At 45.5% G+C, this 21,147-nt stretch overlaps 1 pseudogene; it reads right to left on the reverse strand.

The window, feature by feature from the left end:
- Positions 1-1,338: 1,338 nt before the first annotated feature.
- Positions 1,339-21,147, reverse strand: part of LOC110302447 — a 40,263-nt pseudogene continuing 20,454 nt past the window's right edge.

Here is a 21,147-nt window from a genome sequence, read left to right on the forward strand (position 1 = left end):
AGAGAGAGAGAGAGAGAGAGAGAGAGAGAAAGGCCAAAAGGAAGCCAGGGAGAACATCTTCGACATTGATTCAATTCCACAGTAGCTGTCTCACAGCTCAGCCATCAAATGGTCACAAGGCCAGATGTCCTGAATTTGCAACCTAAGGTCTGAGAGGCTTATTGTTCTTAGATTCTGTTGTTCATTTAGCTTAATTGGGTAACCAGCCCAGAGCCTCCAGTTCTCAATGTCCCTTGTAAAGGGTCATTTAAGAAAAAGGATCAATATCCCCAGCACGCTTGCCTGGACTGTTTAAACCAGTGTGGACCATAGCTTCGTGATGTCTTACCTTCCAGCGTTTCCCCTTGTGCAATGCTCCTACACAGATGAAGGATGGTCATGTCTGAAAAGGATGCCATTAGGATCTCTGAATGTGAAAGTCCAGGTCTACTCTGCAAAGCCATGATGCAGTAATAAGCTTTCCATTCCAAGCTAAAAAGATAAATAAAATACAGCAATTTAAAAAGTGTAGCTTCTGAATACACTGAGGAGGGGACCCCCGATGAAGGAATCACGTGGCCGGAAGAGGGGTACCACACAAGGCTGTGCTTCAGAACACTACAAGAGGGCATACTCTTCAAAGACACACAGACAGAGACTGAGGCTGGTGAAAGCAAAGAAATCCATCTGATACGAGCCAGAGCTGGTTCATAAAACCGATTGGCTCTAAGAAAACATCTGTTTACCTTTATTTTTATGTGTACAGATGTTTTTTGCCTGCCTGTACATAGTGTACCAGATGCACGCAGTACCCGTGGAGGCCAGAAGAGGGCATCTTGCCCCTGGAATTGGAGTCACAGAGTTGTGAGCCTCTGTGTGCATGCTAGGAACAGAAGAACCCCACCCGGATTCTCTGAAGGGTCACGAGTGCTCTTAATCAACGCTCCATCTCTCCAGCCCTAGGGTTCATTCTCCCCCCCCCCCACGCCCACAACTCTAGCCCTCCCGCACATGGTATTGGGTTTGCTCAGCTCAGCCAGCAGGTTACACTTGTCAGAAACACAGGAAGTCCTCCACTTCCCTCCAGACTGGGGAACGAGGAACAGGCTGGCTGTGGAGGCCTCAGTAATGCACCAGCTTCTGCAAAGAGATGACAAGAGACATCTTTTCTAACTTCAGTGATCAGGGAGTTCCTGGGTAGCCTGAAATCAGCCATCGTGGGAATATTTATACATCAGAGACTGAAAACTGTGACGAGCTGGGATTCTTCATCCTCCGCACAAACTGATGTGACTGTGTTTTAATTTTTTTTAATTTTTAATTTTTTGCAGTTCTGCAACTTTATTTGACATGAGCAGGTTAGTTCTCATCCACATTGACTGTCTGTAGACTTTTGAACGCGGTAACAGGCACATAAGTTACCAATGTGCAGAGCTTGTTTGGTGAATCTTAATCCTCATTACGTTTTCTGGACAAACGTACTCGGATGTGATATGGAACATTCCTATTTCCTTGGCCCAGACGGCTTTATTGAGCCTGGTGTCAATGCGCACATCTGGAGTCCCCATTTCCTTCATGGCAAACTTCCGAATTTCTTCGAGTGCCGGAGGAGCATGCTTCCTGAAGCCCACTCCATGGATGCGCTTGTGAATGTTGATGGTGTATTCTCGGGTCACTGCCTCGTTGATGGCAGAACGGCCCTTCTTCGTCTCGCCACCCTTCTCTTTGGGAGCCAATCTGCGGGGCCCACGTTGGAAAGGAAGGGCGTGAGGGATTGTCCTGACGTGGCTGTGAAACCACAACCAGCACACCGCTGGGCATCGTAACCATTTAGTAGCACCAACTGGGAAACTGAGGTCTGGGTTTCCCTACGGTGGGGATTATCATTTATCGTCTCCAAGCCTCCTGCTGAACTGTGAGGCTCCTTATGAGCTACAAAGAGGTAGGGTAAGGAGGCTCCTTTAAGAGCTGACTAGGTCTTCACTCTCCAGAACGGATTCACTGAAGCCAGGCACCATGGCATGCATCTGTAACACTAGCACTTGTGAGTCTGCGGGTGAAATTTTTGGAGTTTGAGGCCAGCCCGGGCTACACAGCAAATTCAAGGCTGTCCTAGGCTTAAAAAAATAAGTTATTCTGCCATTAGTGGATTTGTGAGCTAATGAATTATGTCAAGAGGGTGTGTGCACCTTAGAAAGCACTTGAGCTTGGTCACCTGCATGCTCTGCATTATTTTTTTTTTCAAGCACGTCCCCACACCATTTCATTTCCATTTTTTTTTTTGTTGTTCCGCTCTTCATCTCAAATCTGACTCCGATAAGCCACATAAAACGTATTGCCCTCAACTTCTTGCCAACTACACTTCCTTTGCAATGAGTAATAAACTCACTCAACAGACACACACTCGGGGCATTCCACCAGGGTGATTATGTTGTCCCAAGAGCCTAGGAACAGGAAAAGCAGAGGTGGAGAAAATAAATCCACATTTATGGTAGAAGGCAGACAGTGGAATCAACCTGCCACCTGGTGGCTGACTGGTCTCTCAGAGAACTGTTCTCAGAGGAATGGACACATTACCCACTTGGCATTGGGCGCTCCTGACTTCCTGCGTTGGTCTTGGGGAGTCCGAGTTGGTAAGCTTCTACACAGCTGGTAAGCTTCTACACAGCCTCTGTGATGCAGCCATTATGGGCCTCTCTGCTCACAAGTCCATCAGGCAGACGCTGGGCGGCTGGGAAATGAGGCTGACTGGTAGCTGTGAGTGACATTTTGTACACTGAGTGTTGAGACCACCTCTGCAGGAGGTGCTCTTTGCCTGCATAAGTGAGCATTCACAGGGAGACAATAGTCTTCTCTTCCTGCTCCTTGAGGTCCAGCCCCGCTGCTGTCATGAAACCCTGCTGCTAAGGTCGAAGTCTGACCTTACTGGAAAGCCTTGAGCTTGATGCACAATGGCAGACTCCCCCGTGTCACTGGGGCTTCCTCTTCGTTACCTGAGGAACATCTCAGCCTGAGATTCCTGGAGCGCCTCCCTGTGCTGATTGATGAGGCATCTCAATACCTTATGATCTTTGACCACCCTGGTTATTCTCACCCCCTTCCCCCAAACTACATAACCTTTGGTTTCATCCTGAATAAAGTATATACAAGCCCTCGCCGGATGGAGGTGCGTATACAAGCTAAGATTGTCTCAGAGAGCTATTTCATTGAGGATCGTTGGAGAAGGCCTTCACCTAAAAGAACTGTGACACTAAGATCCTAGGAGAAGTAGCCCCCTCCACCCCACTCCCAGCTGGACTGGATTCCTACAGACCTGTTCCCAACTCTGCTTCATCCTTCCAGCCTGATGGGCAGCCATGTCTAGACGCTCTGAGAGGGAAGAAGCAGAGGCTGTAGAACCACACCCTGCCCCCCTTCATTGTTATTCATTTTCAGATCCTGATCCCTGATCATCCAGAAAAACGAGTCTCCGGAGATCTAAGTTTCCTGCCAGCTCTTGATGTAGATCAACCTGCAGTGAAATCCACTCACCCGGTTTCTGCCCCAGGACAAGCTGGCTTTCATCGCTGTCCCACAGAGTCACCCTGAGTGGAACTGGCTGTGGTAGTAGAGATGGTCACTTCCATTGTGTGGAGCAGACTCACCAGTTAAGCCATATCAAGTGTTTTCTTCCTCAACCAACTGGCCCAGGGGGATTTGGAGATGGATAGGACAAAATACATTGTAAACATGTATAAAATTCACAAAGCGTAGATTTTAAATAATTTTTATTTTTATTTTATTTTATTTTATTTTAATTTATTTTATTTTATTTTATTTTATTTTTTGAGACAGGGTTTCTCTGTATAGCTCTGGCTGTCCTGGAACTCACTCTGTAGACCAGGCTGGCCTTGAACTCAGAAATCCGCCTGCCTCTGCCTCCCAAGTGCTGGGATTAAAGGCGTGTGCCACCACACCCAGCTTAAATAATTTTTAATATCACATATTGAAATCTAATCTTAACGTGATGGTGTAGGAAATTGGAGCCTTTGGAGGCAATCATGGTGCCTTGGAAATGGTATTAGCGCCCTCACAAAAGCTGCTGTGTGCCTTTCATCATACAAGGCCGAGCCAGGAAAAAACTGTCTATGAACTAAGAAGAGGACCCTCGTCACAGAGACATTCTGCTGGGACTTTGGTCTTGGACTTTAATCTTCAGAACTGTGAGAAATAAGCTTATGTTTCCCACAGGCCGCTGAATTTATGGGGTCTTGTTGTAGAAGACCAGGAGCCTAAGATGTGGACTCTGTGGCAAGCCATACCTAAGTTCTAAATGAACAGAATCACTTAGTATATGTCTCATAGGAAGAATACAAAGAATCAATAGGAAAAGACCTAATATATCATCCCTGGAAATATATATATATATATATATATATATATGTATATATATATGTCACTGATAAAATGCCACTACTGAAAGGAATTTAAGAAAAGCTTCCATTTAGTTTGTGTCTACAGAGGGAGAGAGTCCTCTTGTTGGCATAGCAGCAACAGGAACAGGAAGCTAGATGATCACATTTTCAACCTCACACAGGATACAAAGAGAGCAAGAATAGGAAGTAGGACAGAGCTATAAAATCTCAAGGCTTTTCCCAGCAAGGCAGCATCTCCTGAAGTTTCCATAACCTCGCCCAAACAGTGTTCAAATAATATATTGATGTAATTATATAACTATGTGATATATATTTATATTAGAATGTAATAACATAAGTATATAATATATTTATTATAAATTGCCAGGTTTGGCATAGCCATGGAAGGGACAGTGTGACACAGTTTCCACCCCTGAGCAGAGTCAGTAGGACATGGGTCTCCACAAGTGCGGACAGTTGCTGTAGGCATAAGGCTTCTTTGCATAATAATGTACATATTTTCCATGTTCCTGGGAACATTCTCCCTGCCAGGGCTAATGACTCCAGGATAATTAGAAACAGTACAAGTCCTGAAAGCAAGGATGTGTCTAATGTTCCTCAGCAAAATGGTAATGTTGTGACCTTCAGGACAGTCCTTAAGGCTGTGGGAAAGCACTCTGAAAACATGAGTTCAAGAATACATAAGTAGGGTTTCTCAACTATGCAAAACATATGCAACTTATGCAAAACATAAGGATGCAATATGAATTATATGAGGAGCTTCATGGACCTGCAAGAACCGAGGTAGCTGCACTAATGAGTCAGTAAAGGGAAAGGAAAAGGGAAAGAACAAGGCTCATGGTGCAAGTAATACAGGAGCACCAGGCAGTGAGGGAGTGGTGAGCTCAGGGTAGGATCCCACCCAGAGAAGTTTATTGTTTGTGTTTACAAAGGCAGGCCAACTTCTGAGTTCAAGTCACCCTGGCACAGGGCAAATGTAGGTCCAGGCATGGTGGGAACTACATCTTAGAATTAGTTCCACCCAGATATGCTTATTACTTGTATTTACAAAGGCAGTCAGACTTCTGCAATCAAGGTCTGTCTACAGAACAAGTTCCAGGATAGCCAAGCTTAGGCAGTGAAAGAGTTGGAAAGCAGAAAGCTAACTTTCTCACCTATAAATAGTCTCTAGGTCTAGATTTGACAACCAAGAGTGCTGTGTCCAGCAAACAAACCACCTAGGACTTGCTATGTTACAAATGTACTTGCTGTCTTTTTCTAAGAATCAAGGGGCTAAGATCATAAAATGCTGATTCGTGTGATAATAAGAAGAGAATGGGAGTAAATAGTTGAATTGATATGCAAATAAAAGACTGGGCTTTGGTCTGCAAGAGGTGAGCTATCTAGAGAGCTAACACAGAACTTTTAGAATCTTGTCTCTCTGAATTTGGTCAGAAAACCCATGAGCTGCCAAGAGATCTTGCACCCCATCACTGACATTGACATTATATATATATATACACACACACATATATATTCACATATTTACATATATAATATTATATACAAATATATTTATATAGAACATGATGAATAATAATATATTCTTATACATAAGGAAACTATTGCATGGAAACCTGTTGAGAAGACAGGAGGGGTGGCTCAGCAGTTCAGAGGAGGAGCTCTTTTTGCTGAGGATTTAAGTTTGTTTCCCAACACCTATACACATGTCAGGCAGCTAGCTCTCTGCTGCCTGTAACTTCAGCTCCAGGGAGACCTGAATTCTCTGGTCTACAGGGACACCTGCACTCTGTAACACACACACACACACACACACACACACACACACACACACACGCACGTGAGCAAGTAAATAAAAATAAATCTTTAAAATTTATTATGGGAACAACTTTTGTAATTCATAGAGAGAGTTCAGAAAATTTCTATAAACGATAAACAGGCTGGGAATTAATGAACTAAGTACACCTCTCACAAGCTGGACAACAGCAGTCAAGTGATTGCAAAGAGATTTGGAAAGCAGAGGGTCAGAGAAGTGTGATGGTTAAAGGAATAGATATCAAATATTTTCAAATACAAGTAGATGATAATACAAACAGAAGGGAGTCTTTTCTTCTATGACAGATTAAAGTTGAAAACGATTTGGTGAACCTGTGAAGAATTCAATCAAAGAAGAAGACACAAATCACTCATGTCATGAATCAAAATGTTTCTGACATTTTTGCAGACAGAATATCTAAAAATGGATCGTGAGTCTGTTTCAAGAGTTGTGCAAATAATTTGATAGGAAATGAGAAAGGTCTTAGAAAAGTCTAATGAAACGTTAGATTTGAGAGGAAACAGAGGTTCTGGGGCCTTAAGGGGTCTTCCATAGACGAGGACCTGGGTTTCATCCCTGGAGTAGCATGAGAAAGAAGTGGGGGGAGGGGAAGGAAGGGGAGAGGAGGGGGTGAGGAAAATTATTGATTTATCAAAAGACATAAACTTGGTAGGAAAAAAAAATCTTCTCACAGAGATAATTGGTTCCTGGAGGTTTGCTGGTGAGAAATCCCAGGCCTGCACAGATTCTCCAGAGAACACATGACACTTCAGTGTATGGACTCTCACACAATGACCTTTATGAAACTCAACAAGGGAATCATGAAAGAAAAAATGATTACAGTTCCAGTTCACTCAGAACCACAGAAGCAAGCAGTCTGGATGTTAACACAGTAGAGTCAGCTCTCATGCTGCATCATGGATAACGGATAGGGATAGTTTGTACACTCCTAGAACTGAAGACTGGCTTTTATCACCACCCTGATTCCTAGTCTTTTCCTTCATGGTGAGAACAATTAAGATGTGTCCTATAAGCTGAGCGTAGTGGGCACACCTTTAATCACAGTACTCAGGAGGCAGAGGCAGGTGGGTCTCTGTGAGTTTGAGGCCATCTGGTCTACAGAGCAAGTTCCAAGACAGTCAGAGCTACATAATGAGACCCTCTCTAGAAAAGAGAAGAGAAGAGAAGAGAAGAGAAGAGAAGAGAAGAGAAGAGAAGAGAAGAGAAGAGAAGAGAAGAGAAGAGAAGAAGGGGCCTGGAGAAACGGCTCAGTGGTTAAGAGCTCCGACTACTCTTCCAGAGGTCCTGATTTCAATTCCCAGTAACCACATGGCAGCTTACAGCCATCTGTGATGGGATCTGATGCCTTCTTCTGGGGTGTCTGAAGACAGGTACAATGTACTCATATGAATAAAATAACTAAATCTTGAGAGAGAGAGAATAAAAGGGAAAAACAAATATCTCTTCTCTTAGCAAATTTCAAGTACATGATATAGTGTGATCAGCTTTAGTTAACAAGATCCAGGTGAGTTCACACCATCTTGGTGAAGTGGTTAGGATCCTGTGGCAGTTTGGATGGGAACGCCCCCATAGGCTAGGGCATTTTGACATTGGTTCCCTGTTGGTGGCTGTTTGGGGAAGGTTATTGGGAGGTATGGCCTTGCTAGAGTAAGTACTGGGGTGAGAATCGGAGAGCTCATAGACCAGCCCCACTTTTAGTTTGCCTTGTGTTTGTTTTTGAAGATGCGATCCAGTGATCCATCAGCTTCCTACTCCTACTCATGGGAACACTGAAGTTGTGTTTTAAGTTTAAATTACTATGCTTAGGAGATCTATAAACAAAGATGCCTCTAACCTGTAAGCCCCACTTACTGAAGGACAGATAACTTCCTGGAAGACTGGGGGCTGTTGATCATGTTAGACAACAAGCCATGTGTTTTCACTTCTGAAACAAAGGTTGGCTGCTGAAGCTGCAGAGGATGTGCTTGATCACGCTCGCCCCTACTGGATGAAGATGGGAAGTACATGACCTTATGGATTTTTGTCTTTATAAGCACCAGACTAACATAATATGTGGCCACTCTCTGGAAATTTGCCAGTGTCCATTGTCCTGTCCAGTATTTAATAAAACTTGCTTCAAATTTGCCTCAAAAATTGTGGTAGTGGTCTTATTCTTGCCTGGTGGGATTAACACTACAGTATCTGCTGGTTGCTGCCATACTTCTCTGCCATGATGATAGACTCTTGTCCTTCTGGGACTGTAAGCTAAAATAAACTCTTTCTTCTATTAGTTTCTATGGGTCATGGTCTTTACTGCAGCAATGGAAAAGTAGGAGATTTAGTTCATCTAGCTAGTTCTTGTAAACAGAGAGTAACAGTGTGTGCCTCTGTGATTCCATTTTTGAAATAAATCATACAATTGTAAACTATGCATTTTAATCCTAAAACATTTCCTATCAGTCTTGCTGCCCCCATAGTGTAGGTGTATTCTGAATGTCATAGGATAACCAGTTGATAGGGCATCTTAAGTCCTGCCTCCCGTCTCAAAACTCACTCTGTGAGCTGAGACGTTCACATCTGAGAGCCACTGAGATGTTGTCAGGTTGATATCTAGGGTCCTACAAGACAGGACAGCTTAAGTGCTGTTGCATAGGCATTTTCAGATTGAACTTCTGAGCATCGTTCCAAACTTCAAGTAGACTCATTCAATTTTGCTCAACCCACTCTCTCGTGTTTTATTCATTCCCCTATAATACAGTTTCTTTACTCATCTTTCTGTGACTCAAGATGGCCACAGTCATGAAGCTCAGGCTGTCAGGGTTGGGAGCAAATGCCCTTACACTGGTACTCGTGTGTGTGTGTGTGTGTGTGTGTGTGTGTGTGTGTGTGTGTATGTGTACACGAGAGGGGAGTGGGCACAAGTATTCCAGCTGGCATTGAACTCACTATGTAGCCAAGAATGACCTGGAACTTTGACTCTCCTACCTCTACCTCCCAGGTGCTAGAAACACAGGTGTGTACCCATCATGGCTGCTTGTGGTGCTGAGGGTAGGCCCCAAGGCTTTCTGCCTGCTAGGTAACCATTCTATCAAGTGAGCTGCATCCCATCTTGCTTTCTTCACATTCCCAGCATCTGGCTCCTGAGTCTTCATTGGTAAAATCAAATGGTTGGGATTTTTTTTTTAAAAAAAACAACAGTTCCTCAATGCCCTGGAATTCTGAGACTTGGTGCATCTGGGGTCCTTGAGGGAGACTTTTCTGATTCATAACGGCTCATGGAGGCTCTCCATATTGTGTTCCTCTCACATATTTTAGGTCATTATTGACTTTAGGGTTAGTTAGAATTTGAAATATGAAATATTTTCATTTCTACCCTCGATGATTAGTGATCAGGTTTAAAACTATGTTCAAATTTCAAGAAGCTCCTGTTAAAAATTCTAAGGGATTCCTCTGTAAGGTCTTTTGCCTTGAAGTTGTAGGAGAAGGGCCTTTTCCTTCTGGGATGTTGGTGGAGTAGGAAGGTCAGCTGGGTGCCTTCTCTGCCTCTCTGAGCTAGCAGGCTTTCACCACTGCATCTGGCTCCGGAGTCTTCATTGGTAAAATCAAATGATTGTAATTTAAAAAAAAAAAAACAAAAAAAAACAGTTTCACATGGTGCCAAGAGCAGAAGTACAAGATATCTTCAAAGCAGGGTCCTCTCCTCTTCTGGAACCTCAGCTTATGTCGCTGTGAGGGAAGAGAGCTGAATCAGGAGCAGAGAGGAGCTGTGGGCATCTAGTCTGCTGGGATGAGGAGTATGAAGTTGTGTGGGACAGAGAAAGAGGCATCTTCACGCCTGGTGTGCAGGGCTGTCGGTGCAGACGATGCCCTGGAATTCTGAGACTTGGTGCATCTGGGGTCAGCTCGTTCCTGGGGTGTAGCCCTCATTTGGATTAGGTGTGATTCTGTATGAAGTTTTGTGTGAGAAAACTCTGATAATTAAGGTCGAAGACCACCGTGCCTGGATAGCCTTTGGGCTGGGCACAACATGGAGGATTCCCTTCAATAGCTGGGCTTTTCCTTCTCCGACTAGAGAATTCCAAGCCCTCACACACGCCTCTACTTGATTACAAGATCAATTTCCTTTCTCCTGATAAAACCTGTTCGGCTAGCTCCTGAGATTCCTGAAAAGCATCCCCGTGCTAATGAGGCATTTTGATGCCCTAAGCCCTCAGCCCATCCTGGACATTCCTACCCTCCGTCCTCCAGAACGTTATAAGCCTTGAATCACCCCAAGTAAAGTTGATCTGCCTCCTGATGCTAAGCTGGTCCCCATGAGGTCATTCACCGTATGCACTCACGGGGCTTCCTAACCCCTGCTTGTCATCTCTGCTCCCACGGTCCATTGTCTGTTTCGGCCAACAATCCATGAGAGGGGGAGACATACACAGATGTTGAATCATCAGCCTGGAAACAGTTGACCCATATTTGTCCTCCCCATCCAAGAAACACCGGGATGGAGGAACAATACCAGGAGAAGACAAAACACCTCCCTAAAGTGTTGCGTATGTGAGTGTACAGCACAATATGGGAGGAACTTTCTAGATTCTGAAGACCAATGTCAAGCTCTGACCCTCCCTGCCCTCTGGGGTCATCGGCTGATATTGTTCCATGAGGGCAAAAGGATCGGGGGTGACAGCCATGGAGTTCAGAAGCCCCGTGAGTATGAACGAAAATGATGACTCTCCAGGATCAGCTTGGGGGAGACAGATCAACTTTACTTGGGATGAATCAGGGATTTTATGTAGTTTGGGGGAAGGAGGTAAGAATATCCAGGGTGGGAAAAGGTCATTGGCTGAAAGCCAAGACACTGAGATGCCTCATTAGCATGGGAGATACGCTCTATGGAGGTGTGGTAAGGTTAGGGGAAGGGGGTGTCTCAGTGGGCCCGTGCCAAGGCATCCCTTCCCTCCAAGGGATCAGCCACACAGTGGTATAGTATAAAATAGAATTTATTCAGGGCATGGAGAGGGGAGTTAAGAGGGTAGTAGAGGTAGAAAGAGGCAGAGAGAGAAAGTAGAGAAGTAGAGGAGTAGAGGCCAGCCATGAGCACGTGGAGAGAGAGGAGGAAGGGAAGAGGGAGCAAGAGACAGCAAGAGGGCAAGAGCAAGAGAGGGAGGAGGGGGCAAGCAGCCCCTTTTAATAGTGGGTCAGGCCTTCCTGACAGTTGCCAGGTAACTGTGGGGTGGAGTTTAGACCGAATGCTAACAGGCATGATTCCCTTCCTCTTTTTATGAAGGGAAGAAAGGAGCTGAGGGGGCTGAATGTTTAAACCCACACCAGAGGAAACCCCCCCCCCCCAAGCAGGGTTGAGGGAACATCTCCGGAGCTGAGGGAACTCAGAGCTTAGAGTAGGCCTTGTTCTCACTTCCTCGTGTACTTGAGCCATGATGCAAAGTGGCTCTACTTCTACGTGAGCATCCACAGAAACCAGCCTTGACCTCAGGGTGGAGCACTGAGAACTGCTATGTGCTGGGTTTATGGCAGCTTGACACAAGCTAGGGCCATCAGGGAGGAAGGGAGCCTCCGTTGAGGAAATGCCTCCATAAGATTCAGCTGTAAGGCATCTTCTCAATTAGTGATCAATAGGAGAGGGCCCAGCTCATGGTGGGTGGGACTATCCCTGGGCTTGAGTTCTATAAGAAAGCAGGCTGAGCAAGCCATGGGAAGTGTCTTATTCAGGGTTTCTATTCCTGCACAAAATATTATGACCAAAAAGCAAGTTGGAGAAGAAAGGGTTTATTTAGCTTACACTTCCACATTGCTGTTCATCACCAAATGAGGTCAGAACTGGATCTCAAACAGGTCAGGAAGCAGGAGCTGATGCAGAGGCCATGGACGGATGTTACTTACTGGCTTGCTTCCCTTGACTTTCTCAGCTTGCTTTCCTATAGAACCCAGGACTACCAGCCCAGGGATGGCACCACTCACAAGGGGCCCTCCTCCCTTGATCACTAATTGAGAAAATGCCTTACGGCTGGATCTCGTGGAGGCAATTCCTGAAGGGGAACTCCTTCCTCTGTGATAACTCCAGCTTGTGTCAAGTTGACACAGAACCAGCCAGTACAGGAAGCAAGCCAGCAAACAGCACCCTTCCACAGTCTCTTTATCAGTTCTTGCCTCTGGGTTCCTGCCCTGTTTGAGTTCCTGTCCTGACTTCTTCCAATGATGGACTATGATCTGGAAGTGTAAGCCAAATAAATATTCTCCTCCCCAAGTGGCTTTTTGGTCCTGGTGTTTTGCTTCAACAATAGAAACCCTAACTAAGTCACCCAAGGAGGTCATGTGGCTAGACTTGGAGAAGCACATAATTACGGACTTCTGAGGGCTGGCTACTGACATCATAGGCCAAGAGCACTGGGGATATGTCTGTGAACTGTGGGTACCAGGAGATAGTCAGTATTGCTGCTGGCTGCAGCACAGGACAGTGATTGTCTGTCTGCAAGACAGAAAGACTAAGCAGGGTGACATCGAGGCAGCCCTAGCGCGTGACTGTGGAAAGATGGGAAAAGCAAGCTCTAAGAATCCGATGGGCCCAGGTGAACCTGAGCACCAGGCAACAAAGCATCAGCCAGCTGTCCTCATTCCCTCCCTGGGGCTAAGGCAGTAAAGGGAAGAATGAGGCCAGGATGTGGCCATGATGCTTCTACGAACCCTAGGCCTGGTTTCCCAAGACCTCTCTTATCTCCTGCCCTGCCGCAGAGAAGGAATGGAACCTCTCTGCAAAATTGCTTAATGTGCCTGCCTCTCCTCAGCCCTTACTGCCTTGCCTGGACTCTAGACACTTTTGCGTGTCTGGACAGCGAGCCTCAGCTGAGAGGTGGAAATTATTTTATTTTTAGAGTCAGATTACACAGAATCATTGACAGAGGTCAGGAAGTGGTGCCAGCTCAGAAATGCCCCCATTTTCCCTTTATCTCCCATGCCTCATTAGCTCCCAGTGGTTCACACTGATATCTCAGGACTTCCCCTGCCCTTGTTAGGGGATGATGAAGTTAGGTCCTTTCCTCAAGCCCCCCTAAGTCCCTCAGTGAGGATGGGCTTGTGTTTTGTCACCAAGTGTTCACAAAAGAATGGAAATAAACACCAAGATCATTTGCTGACATTTCTTCAGAAGGAGGTTGTTGGAGTCCCTGTTCTGCTGCTGTGAAGACCCAAGACCCACTGCCATGACTCAGGCAGAAGCATTTAATTGGAGGTTTGCTTATAGCTTCTGAGGGTGAGTCTGACCATCATGACACACCTGTCAGCACACAGGCATGCATGGCAATGGAGCAGCAGAGCTTATATAGCTTGTTAGCAAGATGGAGGCAGAGAGAGAGAGAGCGAGCGAGCGAGAGAGAGAGAGAGAGAGAGAGAGAGAGAGCATGAGGCTGGACCTGGTGTGGCTTTTGAAACCTCAAAGTCTACCCCAGTGACATACCTCTTCCAAGAAGGCCACACCTCCTAGTCCCTCTTTTCATACTGAGAGACAGTTGAAGGGAGCTAGCAAACAGCCATAGTGCATGGCAGAGTAACCAAAAAGAAGAGTGGACCTTAGTCTAAAGATGGCAGTTTTGTTCTTAGATTTCTTTCTTTCTTTCTTTCTTTCTTTCTTTCTTTCTTTCTTTCTTTCTTTCTTTCTTTCTTCCTTCCTTCCTTCCTTCCTTCCTTCCTTCTTCCTTTCTTCCTTCTTTCTTCCTTCTTTCTTCTTCTTCTTCTTTCTCCTCCTCCTCCTTGCCCTCCTCTTTCCCCGCCTTTATCCTCCTCCCCCTCTCCTCCTCCTCTCCTTCTTCTTCCTCCTCCTCCTCTCCTCTTCCTCCTTCTCCTTCTCTCCTCTTCCTCCTCCATCTTTTCCCTTCTTCTTCTCCTCCTCCCCCTCCCCTTCTTCCTCCTCTTCCCCCTTCCCCTCCTTCTCCTTCCTTCTTCCTCTTCCCCCCTTCCCCTTCTTTTCCCTCCTCCACATCCTCCTCCTTCAAAATTCAAGTGAAGTCTTACGTGTGTGACATATACACATTTTCATCTTGTCAACAGAGTCTCTGTTGACCGATCATCATTTTTACTGGAAATACTTCACTTCCCTTGTTTTATTTTTCCATGTCCTTGGTAGCAAAAGTTAAATCTGGTTGCACCACTTGACTTGTGTTTGAGTCTAAGCTTATGACACGGTAATAACAGCATGAACTCTTCAGATGCTCGGCTTTAAAACAGCAGCCCATGGGTCCAGGAAGATGGATCAGACAGGAAAGTGTTCACTGTTCAACCATGAGGACCTGAGTTTGGGGTCCCAGAATCCATGTGAGAAGCTGGGCATAGCAGTAGTTCCAGCACTGGGGGGCCTGCTAGCTGGCTCTGTCTAACCAAATAAGTAAGATCCAGGTTCAGGGAAAGGCACTTTCTCAAAAACTAAAGTTGGAGGGGCAGGGGCTGGAGAGATGGCTCCGTTGTTAACAGGGCCTGCTGCTCTTCCTAAGGACCAGAGTTCAGCTCACAGCACTCACATCCAATGAAGTGGCAGTTGCCTGTATCTCCAGCTCCAGGGGACTTAGTGCTGTTTTCTGGCTTCCATGGGTTACACACACACACACACACACACACACACACGCACACACATGCACACACACACACACGCACACACACACTTAAAGTAAAATGAACCTTGTAAAAGAATGAAATTGAGGCCAGCCAGATGGTTCAGCAGGTAAGGCTGCACACTGCCCAGCCTGATGACCTAAGTTTGATGCCTGGTACCCACACAATAAATGGAGAGAACAAATTCCCAGATGTTGTCTTCTGACCTCTGCATGTTCACCTATACAAATAGTTAAATATTAAAAAAAAAAAAAAAAAAAAAAAAAAGAGAGAGAGAGGTAAAAGAGGAAGATAGTGCATGCATATATACAAATACATATATACCAGCTCACACACTAGTATATAATAAGAGAGACGGGGGGGGGGGGGCGCGGGCGGTAAGACAAACACTATCCCACCAAACTCAGACATTGCATTGAGTCTGGGCAACTTGAATCGAGAAATGGAAACTATTTTAATCCATATATCTGAAGAGTTCAGGACATAACAAAAGCTTTTCCAGAAGTGTGTGTTTATATGTTTTATTATCAGAAACAAAATGAGAGATTTTATAAAATTTGCAACAAAATTATTACAAGGTACAATAAAACACAAATAAAACTGTAAAGTCTATTACTGAGGGAGGTTGGTACCCATGGAGGGGGAAGCTCTTTTCTGAGGAGAGGAGAGGAGAGGAGAGGAGAGGAGAGGAGAGGGAGAGTGGGGGAGGGGTAGGAGCGTGGGACTGGGAGGATGGGGGGCTTCAATCAGGATGTAAAGTGAATTTAAAAAAATTTTGGGAGCTGGAGAGATGGCTCAGCAGCTAAGAGGACTGACTGATCTTCCAGAGGTCCTGAGTTCAATTCCCACCATCTGATGGTAATGGGATCAGATGTCCTTTTCTGCTGTGTCTGAAGATAATGACAGTGTACTCACATACCATAAATAAATCTTTAAAAATTTTTTCTTTAAAATGAAACGTGTATTGCTTTAGGACTGCGGGGTGGCTAAGCAGGTAAGGGTTCAGCTGACTTTGCAATCCTGAAAACCTGAGTTCTAAGGCAGAGATCAGCCCAGCTTCCTGGAAGAGGCTCACATCACCTGAGCTACTGGGAGAAGACATTCTCCAACCTGCTGAGCTGCCTGCAGGCTGTGCAGTGAGCTGCAGGTTCCCCGCTTCTGTGAGCTGACACCCATGCTGGGTGGACTTTGGTGATGCAGCTGACTTTCAGTCAGTTTTGCTCCTGTGAGTGACCCTTCACCCACATTCCTTTCCTGTAAGTGATCTCAAGAAAGCTCACTCACCAGGTTAGACTTCAATGATGCCCGTAACTGTTCTTCAGTTCCCTATCTGGGGTGAGTAGACACTTGTTCATGCCTCCGAAGGAATAGTGTCACAACAGGTAAATTCTCAGGAAATCACTTAGAGGAACTTATTAGCATGCAGATTTCAGAACGGCTGATTCAAAGCTGGGCCCCTAAGAGATAGCGGTTGGAAGAGGGGGGCGGTCTTTAAAATTATAATCATTCCTCGTTTACTTTGCCTGAGAATGCTCGAGAAATGCTGAGCAGCTGCAAACTTGATTTGCCTCCAGTCCTTTCATCCCCAGCAGAAGGTGTGCAGTGGCCATGTCTCTTTGCACCAACAAACTCAGAGAAGTTACCGAGAGTGCCCATCAGTTGTACTTCACGAATGTTATAAAAATGGTTTTCAGCTCCATTTGCTGAACCCACAGTTGTTAGATCCTGTTCATAAAAAAGAAATGAGCATGATAAGGGCTTGCTTCCTGCTGAGTAAGGCACGGAAAAAGAATCTGTGACGATGTGAATTCAAACTTTATAGAAAATTGCAACTCACCATTTTTTTTAATGCAGCAAAAGACCGCAGGTAAGATTCTGGCATCTGGAAAGGAGCCTTCTGGACTTGAAGTAGAGTCGATATACTCACTCTTCCCATCAATTCACATCAGCCACGAGGACTAGAAAGGCAGGCGCAGGCAGGCGCAGACATTACATCATCAGCTTGTTGCTGGAGAAACCAAACATCGATGGGTTGTTTTTTTTTTTTTTATTGACCTGACTCATCTGATTCCACATGACAGCTGCCAGCTTAACTTCTTCAATGAGCTTGAAAAACATCTCAAGTCAGTAAATAAGCAAATTATAGTTCAATCTTAGTGGGTCCAGAATTAACTATTTTGTGTATGTACCCATATGTTTGTGGGGGTACCCATCTGGGGGCACATGTATGCAAATGTGTATGAACACTTCAGGCGTTGTTCCTCAGGAAGCTGTACCGTCCTCATTGAAATGGGGTTTCTTGTTAACTTGGAGCTCAACAAGTAGGCTAGTAGCTGTCCACCTAGTCCTAGGAATCATCCTATCTCTACTCAGGTTCTGGGCATATAAAAATACACCATCACTCCTATCTATATCTATATCTATATCTATATCTATATCTATATCTATATCTGTCTGTATGTATGTATTCGTTTTCCTTGCTTGTATGTGTATGGCCTACATTCCTGCAGTGCCTGAGAAGGCATTGGATCCCCTGGAACTGGAGTTACATGTGATTACAAGCTGCTGTGTGGGTACGGAGAAGTGTACCCAGGTCCACTGCAAGAGCATCGAGTGCTAGCTGTCTTCTCAACCTCACTTCTGGCTTTTTTATGTGGGTGTGGGGGAATCAAATTCAAGTTTATATGGCAAGCACTGTACTGACTGAGCTATCTCCCCAGACCCCCAAATACATGTTTCTGTTTTAATCTTCATTCTGATGTTTCTGTTTCAGTTTTCTCTTTTGTTAAGGGAAACCAAGGCAGGAACAAATAAATTACCTCACAGGTTGGAAGAAGACCAACACAGAAACTACCTTGCAGGATGAGAGTTCTGTTTATAATTGAAACAGTTTGCTTGGTGCTAAAATCTAGCTAAGAGATAAGTCCGAGTGTCCTGTGTGAAGTCCCTGATAATTAAGGTCTCTATTTGCAATCAAGAGTAAGTTCCTGGTCAGATGCAGCCTGCTTGTCACCCCCACTCACTGATGTGTATCTATGCCTTTGTAACTGCTTGTAACCCCATTCACTTGATACATATCCTTGCCTTTGTTCCTCCCTTTTTCATTGTATCCATTTAACAATGAATAATTGGCAACCCTCTCACCCCCTGTGAACACCTTCTCTCCCCTATAAAAAGAACTTCAAGAAGCTAGGGGCGGCTGCTTCCCCCCCCCCCCCATTTAGGGAGACAGCCAGCTGGCCAGCCTAGAATGCACTCAAATACAGCTTGCTTTAATTTCGACAATTGTGAAGTTGAGAATCCCAGGATTAACACTTATTCTTATTCTGCACTCTGGGTCACCTCTTTAATATGTTGCTGGAGTCTAAGTCCTTGCTTCAGAAGCTGTATTTGAAGAAAACAGTTGAGATGAAAAGAAAGGTCTTTCCTCCTCCTTCTCCTCCTCCTCCTCCTCCTCCTCCTTTTCTTAGTTTTATTCTGAGACAGATCAGGTAGCTCAGGTTGGCCTCAAACTTATGAAATAGCCAAGGATAACCTTGAATTTCTGGTCCTCATGCCTTGACTTTGAAAGTGCTAGGATTACAAGTGTGCTCTACTTTGCTGTGAGGTCTCAAGAAAAAGCTGAAATGGTCGTGCCACGACCTGGGGAGATGGTTTTCATTGTAGATAAGAGAGAACAGATATCTGAAAGAGTCCAGATAAAAGAGAGAAAGAAAAACACTGGACACGGCCAGTGTTGAGATTCAGACCTAGGACAAATAGCTGAGGTCATATTTAACATACCAAAGCAGACCTGGCTTCCAAGTTCTCCCAGCATGCCTCAGTCCCTACCTGTTGCAGGGTATAGCTGGTATACTCTCCAGCTGAGCTTCCCCTCCCCCAGAATCTCTTTCCTATATAATTCAGACATTTTGTTCTCTCTCTGACATCTCTCTCTCTCTCTCTCTCTCTCTCTCTCTCTCTCTCTCTCTCTCTCTCTCCCCACCTTGGCGACTTCCCTGGCTTCGTTCCTTGGAACCAGTGAACTTACCCAAGAGTATTTTCCAAAAAAAAAAAAACCCTTGCCTTTATATCCTGAAATCTGGCTTAAACTGAATTAGCTCAGGACGGAGAATAAGTTAATCTTCTGGTGCTGTAACTCCCGGGGGGGGGGAGTGAGTTAAGTTCAAAGACATTTGACCTGAGGCTTCCCCACCCCCCACTCCCCACTGTGTGGCCCCAGGCTATAGGCAGGATGCTGCACGGTTGAGCCTTCTGGTTCTGGCAAAGCCTGGGAGAGTGGGTGCCACCAGATCTAAAACCAAAAACTTTATCCAAATTGGTGTGAATCCCAACATCCAGGGCTGGAGAAGTGGGAATGGCAGAGAACAGCAAGAAAGAAAGAGATGAGAGAGCAGGGTGGAGAGGTGGGGGAGGGGTTGCAGGGGGAGGGGGAGAATGGAGAACAAATGGGTGTGTGTGTGTGGGGGGGGGGGGGCCTGTGAACTGCATGGGCCTGAGAGCGATTGTAGTGAAGGAGGAGATGAGAAGGCCCGGATGTTAGCCTGCGCTTTGAGGTGTATATCTAGCACGTATGAAGAGGAGTTGAAGGAGCCTGGAGGCCAGGATGGGCTTTGACATGCAATAACAGGTATATGACAACGGAGAGCCATCTGTCCCTTCTGCCAGAGGCAAGGGAAATGACTCTTTTGAGAGACAGGAACTGGCTCACAAGTTCCTGGAGAAATGCTGGCTTTTATCCAATTGCTCAAAATCCTATAGTCCTGCTTGAGCTGAGCCACGACTGTCATTTCTGGACATATGCTCATCCTGAGTGTTGTGTTTTATAGAAAAAGAAAAAGAAGCCAGGGATTTGTTTGGTAGAGGTGTGGTATGGTAGAGGCCTCGGTGGGGGGCCCATGCTGACAGCCACACAATGAGTATAGTAGAGAATAGAGTTTATTTAGGGCATGGGAGGGGGCAGTAGGAACAGAGAAAGGCAGAGAGAGAGAGAGAGAGAGAGAGAGAGAGAGAGAGAGAGAGAATAGAGTAGAGGTCAGCCATGAACACATGGAGAGAGAGAGGGGAATGGGGAGAGAAAGGACAGAGGGGGAAGAGGGGAAGAGAGCAAGAAAAGAGTGAGCCCCCCCCCCCTGCTGCCAGGTAACTGTGAGGCGGAGCCTGGAAGAAATGCTAACACTGAGATGTAACAGAACCCAGCACTTTGTGTGAGCTTGAGAAGCAGACAACCATCTTAGCTGCATCCCAGCGTGCTGCGTTAACAATTCCAAGGAGACTGTGTGCAGAGTACACACAGCACAACCAACGTCACCAACGTCGTTGGAAAGTGACTTGAGGTCAAGCACCCAGTTTGAGGTCAGGAATGGATCAGAAATGTTCCCTGTGTATCAGAGGAAGCGAATTCCATATCCACTGCTCTTCAGCTCTGGGTCCTCCGCTTGGTTTCTTACTGCCTTAGTTACTCTGTGAGAGGATGCCATGCAGGTGGTCCCCACCTACTGAGTCTGGCAGGTAAGAGAAGACTGTCATTCTTTTTTTTTTTTTTTTAAAGATTTATTTATTTATTTATTTATTATATGTAAGTACACTGTAGCTGTCTTCAGATACACCAGAAGAGGGCGCCAGATCTCATTTCGGGTGGTTGTGAGCTGCCATGTGGTTGCTGGGATTTGAACTCTGGACCTTCGGAAGAGCAGTTGGGTGCTCTTACCCACTGAGCCATCTCACCAGCCCCAAGACTGTCATTCTTAAAGCTCTATGGTTCTTACTAGGGACAGAAGAAAAAAAAAGTCTCCTTCAAGGTCTAGAGTTGATGCATGCAATTGGTTTCTACAGTTCTCGAGTCTGTGGGTCTTCCAAGAGGCTGAGGGTGTTAGCTGTGGAATGGCTAGGTGATCCCACGTGTGCTGAAAATTGCTGCTTACCAAAGAGTTGGTGTCAGGTTCAATGGAAACTCCAGTTTCCCAAACTTTAAAAGGCAATCAAGATAATCAGAAATTAGCTCAACCTGGACTAGGATGATTTCAGGTGGTCAGATAAAAGCCAGCATTCCTCCGGAACTTATGAAACTCATTCCCATCTCTTAAAGGAATACTTTTACTTAGCTCTTGGCCAAAGGGACCTCTGGCTATCCGTGGTATCTATTAACATATCAAAGCCCATGTGCCCTCTGGGCTCCCTCAATATCACAAGCACCTGTTAGACATTTCAAAACCAATGCTAGCATCCTAGCCCTTCTCTCCTCCCCTAACTCCCTCCAGCTCATGGACTGCCCCCTCCTTCTCTTTATAAATCTGTTACCTGTTATTGATTGATTGATTGATTGAT

The sequence above is a fragment of the Mus caroli genome, chromosome 9 (assembly GCF_900094665.2).
Source record: "Mus caroli chromosome 9, CAROLI_EIJ_v1.1, whole genome shotgun sequence".
NCBI lineage: Eukaryota > Metazoa > Chordata > Mammalia > Rodentia > Muridae > Mus > Mus caroli.